Consider the following 18,567-nt stretch of genomic DNA (forward strand, 5'->3'; position numbering starts at 1 on the left):
GTTCCTCTAAAACTCCAATACGAGTTTCTAAAGAAACTACATGCTCACATTTGCCACAGACATATAATCCCTGAAGTGGCTGCTCCAGTGATGCAAACATGTGGCAAGCTGTACACTGAATGAGATTCTCACACATACTAACTAAAAGGTTTAACTTAAAAATATAAAATTATATTTCCCCTTGGTTACTCCAAATCCTTGTGTCATGTTCTGGTGTATATGCGCTCAGGACAAAGACCCTCTGGGCAGTGGTAGGGAATTGGAGACACCGACCCCTGACCCGGGGAAGAGTATCCTGGACGTGGATAGAAGATATTCTGTGATTCATAGTTGCAAGAAGTTATTGTAGAATTAATGGAGAGTGCAACATATGTTATACAATATATTCTGGCTTCATTGTGACTTATAGTTAGTTAATAGGAGTAGCTGCAGGATTCATGAGAGAAAAATATAGCAATGTAGGATGTTCAGGCTTCAGAGTAAACTGGTAGAAGATTGACTCATAGATGCAAACTAATGCCTAGATTACGAGTTTTGTGGTAAGGTGAAAAAGCAGCGTTAACAGGTCCTAACGCTGCTTTTTTACGCCCGCTGCTATTACGAGTCTTGCAGGTATAGGTACACCGCACACTTTTTTAGCCTTACCGCAAACCGACTTACGTAAAGTTCATAAACCCTTTTTTCTATGGGACTTCCATAACGTTGGTATTACGAGTTTGTCCTGGGAAGCCAAAAAGTGAGCGGTACAGCCTATACTGACAAGATTCCTAACGCATTTTAAAGTCAGTAGTTATGCGTTTTACACTACAACGCTGTAGCATAAAACTCATAACTAAAGTACTAAAAAGTACACTGATACCCATAAACACATCAGCCAATAGGTTTTTTTCTACCTTAATTCCGATTGGCTGATATAATTCTATCAGCCAATCGGAATCTAAGGGACGCCATCTTGGATGACGTAACTTAAAGAGATATTCATTCCGAAGAAGACGTCTATTGAAGAGGATGCTCCGCGCCGGATGTCTTGAAGATGGAGCCGCTCCGTGTCGGAAGGATAAAGATAGAAGATGCCGTCTGCATGAAGACTTCTGCCCGTCTGGAGGACCACTTCTGCCCGTCTGGAGGACCACTTCTGCCGGCTTCGTTGAGGACATCTTGCCGCTTGGATGAAGACTTCTCCCGGTAAGTGAATCTTCGGAGGTTAGGGTTAGGATTTTTTAGGGGTGTATTGGGTGGGTTTATTTTTAGGTTAGGGGTTTGGGCAGCAATGGAGCTAAATGCCCTTTTAAGGGCAATGCCCATCCAAATGCCCTTTTCAGGGCAATGGGGAGCTTCGTTTTTTTTAGTTAGGCTTTTATTTGGGGAATTGGTAGTGTGGGTGGTGGGTTTTACTGTTGGGGTAGTTGTTTGTATTTTTTTTTTTTACAGGTAAAAGAGCTGATTTATTTTGGGCAATGCCCCGCAAAATGCCCTTTTAAGGGCTATTGATAGTTTAGTTTAGGCTAGGTTTTTTTTTTTTTTTTTTTTTTTTTGGGGGGGTTATTTTGATAGGGCTATTAAATTAGGTGTAATTAGTTTAAAGATCTTGTCATTTGTTTTTTATTTTCTGTAATTTAGTGTGTTTTTTTGTGATTTAGCTAATTTAATTACATTTTTTAATTGTATTTAATGTAGGGAATTTATTTAATTGTAGTGTAGTGTTAGGTGTTAGTGTAACTAAGGTTAGGTTTTATTTTACAGGCAAATTTGTATTTATTTTAGCTAGGTAGTTATTAAATAGTTAATAAATATTTAGTAACTATTCTACCTAGTTAAATAAATACAAACTTACCTGTAAAATAAAAATAAACCCTAAGCTAGCTACAATGTAACATATTAGCTGTATGTCAGTAATAAGCAGAGCAGCACAGGTGATAGACAAGTTGCAAGTTTAAGGAATTAAATACTGGCATATATTGGAGAATCACAGGAAAGCTTTTAAACTGAACACATAGATGCAGAGTTCTGAATATATTAACATATTTGGAGGAGGATATTTCAGCTATGACAACTTGTAGCAGAGAATAGTTATAAAGGCCTGAGTAAGATGCTGTTGTAGTAATTAGAGAGTGATTATAACAAAATGCATACTTGTAATTTAGAATAAAGTTCAGAGTTTGTTAAGTAGCAGGGTCCAGGAAACAAAATGGAATTATATGGATACTTGTGATTAGATGATTTTAAGCATAGCTAAAAGGAAAGGCTATAGCTTGAATATGCTGGTAAACTCCATGCAGGTACAGTCACAGACCTCTGTTGTTCTGGAACAAAACTTTAAAGCTAATGCAATGCACATTAGGCCGGAGATGGTTTAAAAAGAGGCTGAGGGAATCAGGTGCATGAATAATTAATTAGACAGGTAAGTTGAATGCAGATACTGCCCAAACAGCATGATTGTCAGTAGCAGGGAAGGCGGTCTTAAAGGGACAGTGATATCAGGCAGACATATGTTACAGAACCCCCTTCATAAAGGTGACCTCTGGGCACCCAACGCAATTCAAATGGAGAGAGAACAACAATGATATGGAGAGCCGGTAGTAGCTGCATGAAGGTAGTGAGTCCAATCCGAAATCAAGAAAGGAGGGTTGGAGATCTCTTGAAAAAGCAAAATGACAATGCGAGGGCCATGGATTTCAGGTATCAAAAGATCTTGAAAATGATGAGAGCAAAACTTGAAGTCATCTTTCTTGTAGTCATCGTGAGAATGCTTGAACGTAACATACAATGAGCTTCCAACCACAGAATCATCCTGAGGGTTGATAGGCGAATGTACTTCATAACAGATGACCATGTACACAGCCAATGAAAAGGCACCCAGTCCTAGACATTTGAATAGGCTTTTCTCAACTTCAGAAAGAGAGATGCAGCATTCTGGATTGTAAAACAGATTATCCACCTTTGGATCAGAGATTTGAGTACCCTCAGAATTAACCTCTTGGCTGAGGATTAGATATACTCCAAAAGAAAAAGCTATAACCACTTCTAACCCAATAGCAGGGCTTTCTTCAAAGTAGGAGATAGGAGTGTAGAGTGCAAGATTTGACCAGTTCTTGCCATCTTCTGGTTCAATATCAAATGTGTCCTTACTGGATTCAGAATCAAGAGTGTCCTCACTAGGATCAGGTATATGAATTCCCACACCAGGGCAAGGTTCAGGAATATCCTCAGTAGGATCAGGTGACGGAATGCCCATGCCAGGGCAAGGTTCAGGAATATCCTCAGTAGGATCAGGTACAGGAATGCCCAGTCCAAGGCAAAGTTCAGGAATAACCTCAGTAGGATCAAGTACAGGAATGCCCATTCCGGGGCAAGGTTCAGGAATAACCTCAGTAGGATCAGGTACAGTAATGCCCACTCCAGGGCATAGCTCAGGGATGCCCACACCAGGGCAAGGTTTGAGGACAGAAGAACTGAGGATAGGTGTGCCAATGTCAAGGCTTTGTTCATGGACAAGAGGCTTGAAGACTGATATGTCCTCATTAGGTTTAGGCACATGAGTGTCAAAATTTGAACTGTTGCTGAGATACTTGTACTGGGATCAGGTTCAACTATAAAAGAAAAAGAACCCACTTTAGAGCAGGAACCATACTCTCTTCTGAGCAGAGGGCAAGGCTTTCTTCAGGGTTCACAAACGAAGAATTTACAAGACCCACTTTAGAGCCAAGAACCATACTTGCTTCTGAGCAGAGGGCATGGCTATCTTCAGGATCAAGTATTATTACACCAATTTACAGGTAAAACATAGGAATACCCATACCAGGGTCAAAAACAGGAGAGTCCATCTTGATGTCAGGTTTAGTAGTATCATCATGGGAAACAGGGACAGGAATGGCTACTAGGGAATCTTGTTGAAAAACCTGAGTACAAGTTTCAGGGTCAAGAACGTCCACTTGGGAACTAGGTACAATGATATCCTCACAGACTTAGTAGAAAATGTATGTTGATGCGAAGTATCTCCCAAGGAAAACATTTTCTTAGCTGCAATAAAAGAAGAATTTTGAGAAGGTGGAGTGTACTGAAATATGCCATTCTCAGGTATATGCAGAGGAATTGTGACACAAGATTCTGACTGAGAAGTTTTCTGGGGTTCAGCAGGCATACGTATTTGAGTTTGAATTTCAGAGCTAAATTCTCCAGGGACTACCTCCGGAAAACTGAAAGGTTGTATATCTGGAACAAAATTATCTTTTGCTTCTAGCACAGGGTTTACGAACATGAGAGGGATGTAAGGAATCAGTAGTTGAAAGCAGTGTTTGTAATTGTAGAGTTTGAGAAGATAAACCATTAAGTGCTTCAAAAACAGACTGATGGCGACTAGAGACAACATCCGGCTTGGTGTGGAGAGTATCATGAGGCAAGAGAGGATCTGTCACAACAGAAACTAAATCAGGAGATTCAGGCTGAGTTTCCTCTTTACACTTCTGATTTTCTGTAGGCAGAAAGATTTTCTTTCTTCTTTTTTTAAAGAGCTTAGATAACTGATATTTCTTCCCAATATGAGGCTTCTTAGGGTGGTGCCTGGAGTACCTTATATCAGTTTGAGAACAGAAATCCTCTTCATCACTGGATGCATAATTCTGAAATAAGAAATCAGCATAGTTCTAGAGGTATCAGAATAACTTGAGTTCAGATTATACCTGTGAAAGAGGTTTTTTAAATTAGGTTAATTGATCTCAGCTGCAGAACTAAACTAACAATTAAATGTTATAAATGGTATGTATGTAAGTATCCCTGCACAAAATAGGAGTAGGCTTCAGTTCAGTGTGTGAACTATATCATGGCTGCAGGGAAACAAACAGTTTATCTGTGGCAATGGAGTGACAACTACATAAGTTCTGTTACATAGTTGTTTTCCCCTGCCCCATAATACTCATGAGTAGATGATAACATAAAGTAAACAAAAGTTTTTCTGATAATAACATGTTATGAATATCATATATCGAAATGAAATACTCCAAATGAGATATGTATGACATAAGAAATGAATAAAGCGTCTATCTCTTTAAATGTGCAAAACATGTGTGTCTAACATAGGAAGCTGCAAGGTAAATGGAGTCAAGCGTCTATCTCTTTAAATGTACATAACATGTGAGTCTTACATAGGAAGCTGCAAGGTAAATGGAGTCAGGAGGGACCCTGATAACATACAAATCACAGAATAAACTTGCCACTAAAGAGATAGAGAGCCTAGTTGCAACAGTTACCGAAATACGGCTGACCTGTGATAGCAAGCAGATATCGGAGCATGAGCAGGTTGAATACGGCACCGTCGGTGTTTGTTGATCTGTCGGCGTGTGACATCACCGTGAGGTTCCGGACAGCTGAGAGATGTGAACAGCTGATAGACTCCTGGAGATGTGCTGAGGCTTGTGTTTGCAAGTAAGGAGGGGCTTGACACGGCGTACTCGTAGTTAGGAATACCAAGCAAAGAATAGAGGGCAGGAAGGGAAATTTATATGGAGGGTAGAAGGCCACAATAATTCAGAGTAATATTTAATGGAACTTAGAACGAACAATGGTGTTGAAACTTGATGTCATGACAGGACACCCCCTCCAAAGATCAACTCCAGAGATCGGGTGAAGGTCGATCCAGAAGCCGACGGTGGAATAAGGCAGTCAAGCTGTGTGCGGAGACCTGAGTAGCAGGTTCCCAAGAATCATCCTCTACCGGGTATCCTCTCCAATGTACCAGGTACTGTAGGATGCCCCTAACTCTTCGAAAGTCAACTATAGCCTGAACCTCGTACTCATCGGAAGGGTCTAAGAGTTCAGGAATGAGAGGTTTACCTGGTGTGTGTCCACGTAGGCTCTTGTACAGTTTTAAAAGAGAAACATGGAAGGTTGGATGGATTTTCATGTTAGAAGGTAGGGATAGGGTAACCGCATTTTGGTTGACGATTCTTGTAATCGGAAAGGGTCCAATGAATGCTGAAGAAAGCTTCTTTGAGGGATATTGAAGTTTCAAGTTGCATGTTGATAGCCATACATAATCACCAATGGAATAACTGGGGGATGCCATTCTTCAGTGATCATAATACCTTTTTTGTTGAATCTTTGTTTGTTCAATATTGTCTTTGATAAGGTTGAATGAGCCACATAGGGTGTTGACAAGGTCATTAACCACAGGACAATCACTTTCTATGGTGAAATCCATAGTTTACATAGAAGGGTGTTGACTTAATTGAATTATGGTATGAATTATTAAAAGCGAATTCAGCATGAGGAAGTAATTCTGACCAATTGTCCTGTTTGCTGAAGTGAAACAGCTTAGGTACTGTCCATTGCTCTGTGGATGATAAGCAGTTAAGAGTCTTCTTTTGATTCCAAATTTAAAGCATAACTCTTTCCAGAATTTACTGGTGAATTGTGTTCCTTGGTCGGAGATGATGGAATAAGGAAGTCCATGCAGTTTGAACACATTATCAAATACGAAGTGCACCATCTTACTGAATAGGTCCACTACAACCATGATACTTTTATGTTTGTTTGATATAGGTAGTTCCACAATAAAATCTAATGCAATATCTTGCCACGGTCGATCTGGAGTGGGAAGAGGTAATAAATGTCCATATGGAGGATTTTTTCCTTTTTTAGAAATGGCGCAGACCTTGCAAGTCTGCACATATTCTGCCACATCACTGAATAAGCTGGGCCACCAAAAGAATCTTCTAGCCAAGTCCTAAATTTTTTTAATCCCTGGATGTCCTGTGAGTGTCGAGTCATGTACGGTCTGGTATACCATATTCCCTGTATGGATTGAGGCACGTAAATTTGGTCATCGTGATAGTACAACACATCTTCACGGAGGTGTAGTTTTGATCTGGGTAATAACGGATCAGACGATTGTTTAGTCTTAAACAGCTGTTTTTGATCAAAGGACAGTCCTAAGAAGCGTTCGGTTGGTATTATGGTACTTTCTTCTTTGATGTTGTTCACAGTATCAAATTGGCGTGAGAGAGCATCTGCTTTACGATTCTTTATGGCTGGCCTATAGGTAATCAAAAAATTGAACCTAGTAAAGAATAAATTCCAACGGACTTGCCGTGAGGTTAGAGTTCAGTTCGTTTTAAGGTACTGCAAGTTCCTATGGTTGGTATAGATGAGAATGGGAATAGAAGTACCTTCCAATCAATGCCTCCAATGTTCTAGGGAACTTTTTATTGCGAGGAGTTATTTTTCCCTAATTGGGTAGTTTTCTTCAGTTGAGGAAAGAGTACGAGAGTAGAAGGCAACTGGATGAAGAGGTTTAGCTAGGGTTTCTCTTTGTGAGAGTATTGCTCCAATAGCGACATTCGAAGCATCAACCTCTAGTATATATTGTAATTTAGGATTAGGAAAAGGTAGTATGGGGGCGCTTGTGAAAGAATGTTTTAATTTATCGAAAACTGATTGTGCTTCTGAACTCCATAAGAACGTAGTGTTAGTTCTAGTGAGATTTGTTAGTGGTTTAGTTAGGTGAGCAAAATTGTAGATGAATTTTCGGTAGAAGTTTGCAAACCCCATAAATCTTTGTACCTGTTTTTTACTAGTAGGTATGGGCCAGTGTAAGATGTCTGAAATTTTATCGTCCATGTTTATACCTTGGGAACTGATAGTATATCCCAAGAACGTTATTTTATCTGCATGAAAGATACATTATTCCAGTTTGACATAGAGTAAATTTTTGCGTAATCTGGACAGAACTACACTAACATGTTGGATATGTTCCTTGAGTGTCTTCGAGTAAATCAAAATGTCATCTAAATATATGACAAGGAAGATGTCAAGAAGGTCCTTGAAAATATTGTTGATTAAATACTGGAAAGTTGCGGGGGTATTACACAACCCGAAGGGCATCACAGTATACTCATACAACCCATAACGGGTTCGAAAAGCTGTTAGCCATTCGTGCCCAGATTTTATACAGACAAGGTTGTACGCACCCCTGAAGTCCAGTTTTGTGAAATAAACCGTGCCTTTTAATCTATCTATTAAGTCAGGTATTAATGGTTAAAGGTAGCGATTTTTAACTGTGCGCTTGTTCAGTTCGCGATAATCCACTATTGGTCTGAGACTCTGATCTTTGTTGCGAAAAAATACCTGCTCCAGCAGGAGAAGTTGAGGGCCTTATGAACCCCTTCTTTAAATTCTCCTGGAGGTAAGTTTTAAGGAACTCTAGTTCCGAATCTGATAAAGGGAAAACATGCCCATAATAAGGAATGTCCACCCCAGGTAACAAATCTATGGGACAGTCGTATTTCCTATGGGGGTGAAGATTCTCTGCCTCCTTTTTATCAAACACATCTGAGAATTTCTCATATTCAGGAGAAATTGATGGTGAATCTGTTAGCAATACATGTGACTGAAAACAAGTATTTCTGCAATAGTCTGAGGTGAATTCTACTAAAGATTCTGACCAAGTTATCTTGGGGTCGTGTAATGTGAACCAGGTTATCCCAAGTATAATGGGATAGAGTGGCGATGGAATAACGTAGAAAGTTATGTACTCAGTATGGAACTGATTGGTGGATACTCGTATGGGTATGGTTTGTTAATGTATGGGACCTGACGTAATTTCTATACCATCAATAAAACGTAAAACAGTTGGAGTATTTTTTTTTATCAGTGGAATTTTATTAAGGTGGATGAAATGTACATCTATGTAATTGAAACTGGCTCCTGAATCAAGGATTGCCTGGGTTTTGACTTGAAGATGATCCCACTGAAAAAGAACAGACAATGAACAGTGAGTAGGATGTTTATTTAATGTTGACAAACAGGTAGTGGAATGAATTGGCTTACCCTTCCGTTGTCGCAATAGAGGACAGTCTATTACTGTATGATCAGGTGTTCCGCAGTGCATGCAGAGGTATTACTGCGTCTTCTTAGCTTTTCCTGCTGATTTAAGGGTCCTCTGATGAACCCTAAGTCCATCGGTTCTGAAGAATCTTTTACAAATGAATTGGTACTGGGTTCAGGGTATAGTGATGTATGCCAGACCTTTGATAAATATCCCCCATAGCGTGACTCGTAAATTGATGGCTTTTCTAAAATTCAAAACCGCCCTACTCACATTTATGAGAGCTATGACTGAGCTCTCAGGTTTTAAGCGGTTGTTAATTAGATGTTTCGCTCAGCATCAACCCTGATGGAACTTCTTTTGCCTCTGGTGGGAAGGAGAGTATATATAGTGAAATATTGTTTGGATTTAAAACAAGCACACAGTGGTGAAATTTTACTCACGTGCGTGAGAGCTAATAACTATAAATGTAAATATTTTCACTCCCAGGTAAGTGAAAAGGAATCATGTATGAATAAAGTTGAACAATTTATTTAAACATAATATTGTAAAAGCACATAACAGATCAAACACAAATATGTTTCTATTCAAAGATGTAATTCACCTATGTGCATTTAAATTTTGACCGGAATGTCCTTTTAAGTCTGTTCCAAAGTCTGTTCCAAGCCCATGAAGTGCTCTACACTATCCTTATTTTTGGTAAATTGCCCGTTCAGTGAAGGATGCAATGAGAGGATCAGCTAGAAGAGACTGAGTTGTTTTACATTTGAGAAGCAACAAACATGACAAGTGTTCAGCCTCAGTCATACTTGATAGCCACTATGAATTCTTATCATAAATATTTGCAAACATTTTGGTCAGGGACCCAATGAATATATGAATTCTAACCTTGTCTTAGCCAAGGACTGGTTATAATATCACTGCTAAAAATTGAATTTCTTTAGCCCAGAAGAGATTGCCTTGTTTTAGCTGTTTTCCCAGTTGAAGATTTTGGTGATGGTGGTGGCAAAAGGTCTTCATTTAGGTTACCAGCCATTGCCAGAGTTTGAAAATAGTAATGGTTGAGCAAAGAACTATGGTATGAGAAAGAGGGTTGTCAATTCTGTGAAATCCAGGACGGCTGCTCAGGGATATCCTCAGGATAACTTGTATCTTATTGGGGGATTTGTCCTTCCCATCCATAGTCTTCTGTTCTGTTTGCCTAAAAAACAGGGAGATAGTCAAATCGGTAAAGTATTTTGGGAATTACACTATTTTTAAGAAGTAGGGGATTTAACACTTATTTACAAGTAATCAATGAAACGGAAAGCCATTAAAAGTCATTGCCCTAATGAAATGAAGTGAGGACAGGTGCTGGCCAAAAATAGCCTTTCATTGGTTAGCTAGCTCCTAAAGAATACAGAGGAGCAATATTAGCTTGTATATAAAAAGGCGCACTGGAGTTGAGATTCAAGTTAGTATCCTGTCTGTTATTCTGTCTGACATCTTATTTTATCCTATTTTTCTTCATTTTGTAAAATTTCCTAGTTTGCGTGTGCTCCTGCATTCCTCTCTCTGTGGAGCAGATGTTTTGCTGACATAATGATAAACTATGAGTTTACTGTTTCTAATGAGCAATGTCGGGTTTTTCATGGGTGCACATTGGAGGTATTGCGCGTATTACAAGTTAAAAGTAAATACGTTCGCTTGAGCATTATTGAATTTAATGTGCGTTGGGTTAGCGTAACTTCCAAGCTCCGGTTAACTGTTACACTCAAATAAAAAGTTGCACAAAACACATAAAAAATGCATTAAAAAGTACAGTTACACTCATAATAACACCATCTATTAAAAATTATTTTAAAAAATATTGAACAAAAAAGTTATAAGGGCTCAAAGATAGATAGATAGATAGATAGATAGATAGATAGATAGATAGATAGATAGATAGATAGATAGATGAGGTCTCAGGTGTTAGAAAAAAAAGGCATTCAAATGGCCTTTATGTATGTCTTTATGTATTTATATGTGTATATATATATATATATATATATATATATATATACATTGGAGCCCTTTGCAGTTATGTAGCTAAAAACATGAAGAATAATTTTTATGCAATATTCATATTTAATAAAGTGTTTGTGTATTTACTGTAAATATCTTAAATGCCAATGTTCTTCACATAAGGAGACATGTTCTATGTATTTATAAATAGATATTCCTATATATATAATGATTTTTATATATATATATATATATATATATATATATATATATATATATATATAGGTATAGATATACTGTATATTTTACCAAAATACCTTTAGATATATGTAGAAATATGTATTTATGAATAAATAGAACATATAATGCTATGTGAAGAACATTGGAATGTGAAATATTCATATTTTCATGTTGAGTTAGCTCACATGAGAAAATGCATTAGAGCGCGCAAGTAGGGAGCTAGGTTTCTTTTCCACTTTTCATGCTCCATTGACTTCTATGGAAGAATATGTTAACGCGATCACAATATTGTAACTTCGGCTTTTAGCGTGCAATGGGTTAGCATGCAAGCAAAAACTTTTTACTTTCAACTTGTAATATGCGCAGTATCTGATGTGTGTAAAAAGCCAAAGTTTAGTATCGTTAGCGTGTGACTGGGAGCGATAAATTGCGTTCCACTCGTGTGGGGTGGCTTCTCTGTACTGTTATGGTGAATTGGCTGTTACAGGTCTCAGGAATACATTTAAGGGGACAATAAAGTCAAAATTAAACTTTCAGACTGAGTATGCAATTTGAAGGAACTTTCCAATTTACATCTATTATCTAATTTGTTTTGTTCTTGTGGTATCTTTTGTTTAGAAGAATAACTAGATAGGCTCATGAGCAGCAATGCAGTACAGGGCGCTAGCTGCTGATTGATAGCTGCACATATATGCCTCCTGTCATTGGCTCACCTGATGTGTTCACCTAGCTCCCCATAGTGCATTGCTGCTTATTCAACCAAATTTACCAAAATTTGATAATAGAAGTAAATTAGAAAGTTGTTTAAAATTGTATGTTCTGTCTGAATCATGAACGAAAAAAATGTGTTTCATGTGAATTTAATTGACACTTTATTTCCATTGTACAGAAAATGCATTTTGCATGAAAAGAGCATTACATTCTGGAATTAAAACTATTTGTGCAACCTTTTACACAGTGACCTCTGCAGTACAGTTTTAATTTGGGATAAACAGTACAAGCTGATCCTACAGATATTAGAAACAAAATGATGCAGCCTCCAGCTTAAAAGCAAACCACAGGAGGCATATTTGTGTATTTTTGGTACACTCTTTGGAAAAACAATACAAAAGAGTAATAGATGCACTAGATAAATAAGGAAAAAAACATATGACACAAATAAAAGGACATGGAAATAAAAATTAAACTTTCATGATTCCGATCCAGTGGTACACTTTAAAAAAACAAAACACTTATTTTATCAACCTTGCTTCTTTCTCTTTGGATCATGTGTTAAAGGGACAGTTTAGTCAAAATTAAACATTTATGATTCCGATAGGGCATGTCATTCCAAACAACTTTCCAATTTACTTTCTTCATCAAATTTGCTTTTTTCTCTTGGTATCCTTTGTTGAAAGCTAAACCTAGGTAGGCGCTCATATTCTAATTTCTAAGCCCTTGAAGGCCGCCTATTATCTGAATGCATTTTACAGTTTTTCACAGCTAGAGAGTGTTAGTTCATGTGTGCCATATACTGTACATAACATTGTGCTCACGCCCCGTAGAGTTACTTAGGAGAGCGCACTGATTGGCTAAAATGCACGTCTGTCAAAAGAACTGAAATAAGGGGGCAGTCTGCAGACGCTTAGATACAAAATAAGAACAAAGGTAAAAAGTGTATTTATATAACAGTGTTGGTTATGCAAAACTAGGGAATGGGTAATAAAGGGATTATCTATCTTTTAAACAATAAACATTCTGAAGTAGACTGTCCCTTTAAATCCTTGTCATAAGAGTATACTGAAGTAGGGTTAGAAATATACAAGTGTCTTAAAAGGATATGAAACCCAAAAATTTGGTTTAGTGATTCACAGACAGAGCATACAATAAAAAAAAACATTTTATTATCAAATTTGCTTTGTTCCCATTCTTTGCTGAAGAGATACTTAGGTAGGTGTCTAGATCACATCTCAGAAATAGTGCTGACATCTAGTGCTCTTGCAATTGGATAACATTCTTACAAAACTGCTGCCTTAAGGTGCTCCTGACACATGCATGCTCCTGAGCCTACCTCCCTGCTTTGCAACAAAAGATACCAAAAGAACAAAGAAAATGTAATAGTAAATTAGAACGTTATTTAAATTGCATGCTCTATCTGAATCATGAAAGAAAAATGTTGTGTTTCATGTCCCTTTAAGTACTATTTAAATAATATTGTTACAATACCTGCAATACAGTGGTCAAGAATCGCGCACACTCCTGAGCCTACCTCAATATGCACTCTCCGGCAAAAGAAGAAGTTTCAACAAAGGATACATTGAAGAAAATTAAATTAATAATGGAAATAAATTGGGAAAAAATAGTTTTTTTGTATGGATTTGTCTTTACAATGTGATGATAGAGATTCTAAGATGGCCATCTCAGTGTTCATGTAAAGCAAAACCTGCTACCATATTTGTACAGGAATGATGCGCAAGTGCATATCCCCTGGAGTAGACTTGGCTCAACTACTGCATACAGCAAGAAAGGACTTTGGGGCACACCACAACCTTTGTCCGGGGCCCAGTGAGGTCTAATTAATGTCCTTGATGCAAACTGAATAGCTGTGGATTTGTTCCACAACCATCGCACCTAATGTGTTTATTTTGGGATGACATGAGCACGATGACGGTAACAATTATGCGATCCTGTGCATGCTTGCGAGAGCAACACTCTGGAGGTACTTAGCATATTGCATGTGATTGGAGGGGGGTGGGTGTTAGTGGTTGCTCTTACCTCAGCCCTTTTCTGAGGGCACTCCAGTATCTTGCAGCAACTAAAAAAGAGCCAGTATACTTTCAGTTAAAAATATTTTATTTCACTTAAAAATAATAATTTCTTTATTGATTTTCCACTTTAACCCCTTCACTACCGGGACTTTTAGAAAAAAAACTTGCCTAACATACCGTAGAATTTTTAGCATTTTTGCGATCACTCCATTTAAACAGAAATAGTGTCTTGTTTTTTTTCTATTTACCTGTCAAAACTATATATTTTTTTAAGTAGACAACCCAAGGTATTGATCTAGGCCCATTTTGTTATATTTCATGCCACTATTTTACTGCCAAATGCGATCATATAAAAACATGTGTTAAAGGGACACTGTACCCAAAAAAATTCTTTTGTGATTCAGATTGAACATGAAATTTTAAGCAACTTTCTAATTTACTCCTATTATTAAATGTTCTTCATTCTCTTGGTATCTTTATTTGAAATGCAAGAATGTAAGTTTAGATGCCGGCCCATTTTTGGTGAACAACCTGGGTTGTCCTTGCTGATTGGTGGATAAATTCATCCACCAATAAAAAAGTGCTGTCCAGAGAACTGAAACCAAAAAAAAGCTTAGATGCTTTCTTTTTCAAGTAATGATAGCAAGAGAACGAAGAAAAATTGATAATAGGAGTAAATTAGAAAGTTGCTTAAAATTGCATGCTCTTTCTGAATTACAAAAGAAAAAATTTGGGTTCAGTATCCCTTTAACTTTTTCACAAACTTTGTGTCTCTCACTAAAATTATTTTCATACTGCTTGTGCAATCATAGGACTAATGATTGTAAAAGCTTTTCTGGGATCCCCTTTGTTCAGAAACAGCAGACATATATGGCTTTGCCATTGGTTTTTGGTAATTAGAATGCCGCTAACTGCAGCTGCGCACCACTCTTCTATTATTCCCGGCAGTGAAGGGGTTAATCAGGTAGCTTGTTAGGTTAACTTTAGCTTTAGTGTAGAGATTACCCTCCCACCTGACACTTCCCACCCCCTTATCCCTCCCAAACAGCTCTCTTCCCTCCCAAACTCCCCACTGGTCATCTTAGGTACTGGCAGACAGTCTGCGAATATGAAATTTTAAGGCATTTTTTTTTTTTTTTTATTATTTTTTGTTTATATATTTTCTACAGTGTAGAATCCCCCCCCTCTAACTATGTCTGCCATCTTAGGTACTGTCTGCCAGTACCTATAAAAGGTCTTTTTTATTTTAATTCTTTTTATTTCCTGCAGTGTAGTGGTCCCCCCACCTCCCCCCTCCCGCAATCATTAGCTAGGGATACCCCACCCCACCTTTTTTCTGTAGCGTAGCAACCCTTCCCTCCCTTTATTTTGTTTTACCCTGTATTGTGGAGCCCAGTAGCGGACCTACTCAACATAAGGCCATGGTGCAAAATTGTTTTGGGCCCCCAAAAGGTAACTTAGTAGTAAGCAATAATAATATACATGATGTTCTGTATTATGATTTTGATGATAGATAGAACCTGCACTAATAAAATGCTTCCCTGTATTAGGAAAGTACACTTTCTGCACATGCGTTTGTGTAGACTCACTGTTATGGGCCCCCTCCAGCACTTGAGCCCGGCCCCCGGTGCCACTGAACCTGCTGCACAAATGGTAAGTTTCGCCCCTAGTAGAGCCCTCCCACTCCCTCCCCCCTCCGCTGCTGGGCTCCACACCCGCCTACCGGTTTCCGTCCCACACCTCCCGCCGGCACCAGCAGATGATCGTTACAGACGGTGACACAATGTCACCGTCTGTAGCGATCTGGCATCTGCCTTCATATGGAACCTGGAGCTCAAACTCCAGCTCTCGATTGTATACGTCGGATGTTAATAATTGGATTATGTTAACATAGCCAGTAAGTACAGGGGGTCTTTAACCCTTTAACTGCTGAGTCATTTCTACCCCTGTGCTGAGCTGTGTTTAAGTTTATAATGTTGCACACATTTAACCCTTACTGTTGGCCATTTTTAGTGAGAAACCAGCACATATGATATATTGGTTTGTTTTTTTTTAGCAGACCCAGCAGATTCACACTATACCATTGTTTTATGTATATATCATAGCACAAGAGAAATGTACAATAAACAATGTTTTTAAATTTTAATAAATAAGGTTGGAAACAAGAGTGCGTGTGTGTTTTTTTGTAAACTCTTGAAAAAAGAAGGGGTTAATGTTTTATAAATGGAGTACTTTGGGTAAAGTTTTATAACTTTGGTGTGCACATAGGGCTTCCCATGAGCCTCTACTCAAATTAATGCACATTTATTAATGCCAGGAGGTGATCACCTGGTTATTAAAATCTATATAAGAGCTTTATTTTTTATTGTTTTTTTTTATATATATTTTTTAAATGTGTGCCTTTCAAATGGTGAGTCTTGGTTTTTTTTTAAGTCTTAAGGGAGCTGAGATCTAGGAGTTCTATCCACTTTAATGCATGGTGACGTTATCATCAACATTGGCGGATAACCGAGGCGATACAGAAACCTTGGCCAACTTGTATGGGCCTTTAATTGCATAACTGCAAAAGGGGACCGTGATCAGCTCCGAAACCCCCACCATGTCGTCACCCACAGTTAAAGGGCTAATAGTAGAAGGATATTTTAAGAATTGGGGGGTTTTGTGGCTTAACAGTTAACAGTAATTATGGGTTTTAGTGTCAGGAGGTTATTGCAAGGGGGTAGTGATTTAGGTATAACATGTAATGGGTCCATGGTGGTTTAGGAGTTAAAAGGATACTAAGAGGCCCATTTATCAAGCTCCGTACGGAGCTTGAGGGCCCGTGTTTCTGGCGAGTCTTCAGACTCTCCAGAAACACAAGTTATGGAGCAGTGGTCACAAAGACCGCTGCTCCATAACCCTGTCCGCCTGCTCTGATGTGGAGGACAGGAATCACCACAATACAACCCGATCGAGTACGATCGGGTTGATTGACACCTCCCTGCTGGCGGCCGATTGGCCGCGAATCTGCAGGGGGCGGCGTTGCACCAGCAGCTCTTGTGAGCAGCTGGTGCAATGCTGAATATGGAGAGCTTATTGCTCTCCGCATTCAGCGATGTCTGTCGGACCTGATCCGCACTGTCGGATCAGGTCCGACAGACATTTCATAAATAGGCCTCTAAGCCTAAATGTTTTCTATAATGGTTAAGATAGAGCATGCAATTTTAAGCAACTTTCTAATTTACTCCTATTATCATTTTTCTTTGTTCTCTTGCTATCTTTATTTAAAAAGTAAGTAAGGAGCTGGCCCATTTTTAGTTCAGCGCCTGGGTTGCGCTTGCTGATTGGTGGCTAAATGTAACCACCATATAAGCAAGCACTATCCAGGGTTCTGAACCAGAAATGGGCCAGCACCTTAGCTCAGTTTACTGCTTTTTCAAATAAAGATTACAAGAGAACAAAGAAAAATAGATAATTGAAGTAAATAAGAAAAGTTGTTTTTGGAGTTTTTTATTATTATTTCAGATTATTATTTTTACACCTTGACTTAAAGGGAAATGAGACCCAATTATTCTTTCTTTTATGATTTAGGTAGAGCATACAATTTTAAACATCTTTCCAATTAAAGTCTATAATCAAATTTGCTTCAGTTTCTTGGTATCTATTGTTGAAGGAGCAACAATTCCCTAGTGGGAGCTAGCTGAACGCAAAAAGTGAGCCAATGACAAGAGACATATTTGTGCATCAACCAATAACCAGCAAGCTCCCAGTAGTGTGCATTACTGCCCCTGAGTCTCCCTTGATATGATATTAAACAAACCTGTAGTAAGAGAACAAAGCAAATTATATAATAGAAGTAAACTGAAAGTTGTTTAAAATTGTGTGCTCTGTCAATCTCCCTAAATTATTACAAATCATTGGCCAGTTTGGCTCTTTCTCTGGCTATAAAGTAAATACTACCAAGTCAGAACTTTTCTGGCTTAGGAAAGACAACTCTTCCCCTAGCAATGTTCCTTTTCGTCTAGTTAAATATTCATTTAAATACTTAGGTATCAATATCCCAAGCGAACCAAAAGACCTATATAAGCTTAATATTCTACCAGTCATTTAAATTTTTAGAGAAATGCTTAGAAATTGGGAGAGTCTGCCACTCTCCATCTCTGGACGGATAGCATTATTTAAGATGGTTCTTTTTCCTAAATTGCTCTATGTCTTACAGAATACAGCAATAATGCTCCTAGAAAGAGATATACGAGTAAAAAATAGTATGCTCAGAAGATTTATTTGGCAAAAAGCTAGACTTAGGATCTCCTTGACTAAACTGTCATCTTCAAAAGTTTACGGAGGCTTTGCCTTGCCAGATATAAGATTGTATAACCTGGCTTTCCAAGTGCGAATTGCAGCCGATTGGATCTTCTCTAGGGATTATGTGTTGAATAATAATCTTGAAGAGAAAATTTGCTATCCATACCTACCAACAGCCCTGCTACACTGCGAACCTAAAGACTGCCCAGCTAATATTAGATCACTTAAAATGTTTCTCAACCCTTTGAGGGCCTGGAGAAGAATCGGGAAGCTCATAGATATAAATTGTCAGGTATCACAATACCTACCTCTAATAGGTAACCCTACATTTCAGGCAGGCCTAGATTCACCTGTGATTAAAAACTGGTACACATTGGGATTGGATAAACTCATATATTTTGTGGATCAAGAGAGAAAATGTATTAAATCTTTTGATGAACTTAAAAATAACTTCAATCTTTCCAATAAGGAGTTCTTCGCATACTTACA

The sequence above is a fragment of the Bombina bombina genome, chromosome 2 (assembly GCF_027579735.1).
Source record: "Bombina bombina isolate aBomBom1 chromosome 2, aBomBom1.pri, whole genome shotgun sequence".
Classification (NCBI taxonomy): Eukaryota; Metazoa; Chordata; class Amphibia; order Anura; family Bombinatoridae; genus Bombina; species Bombina bombina.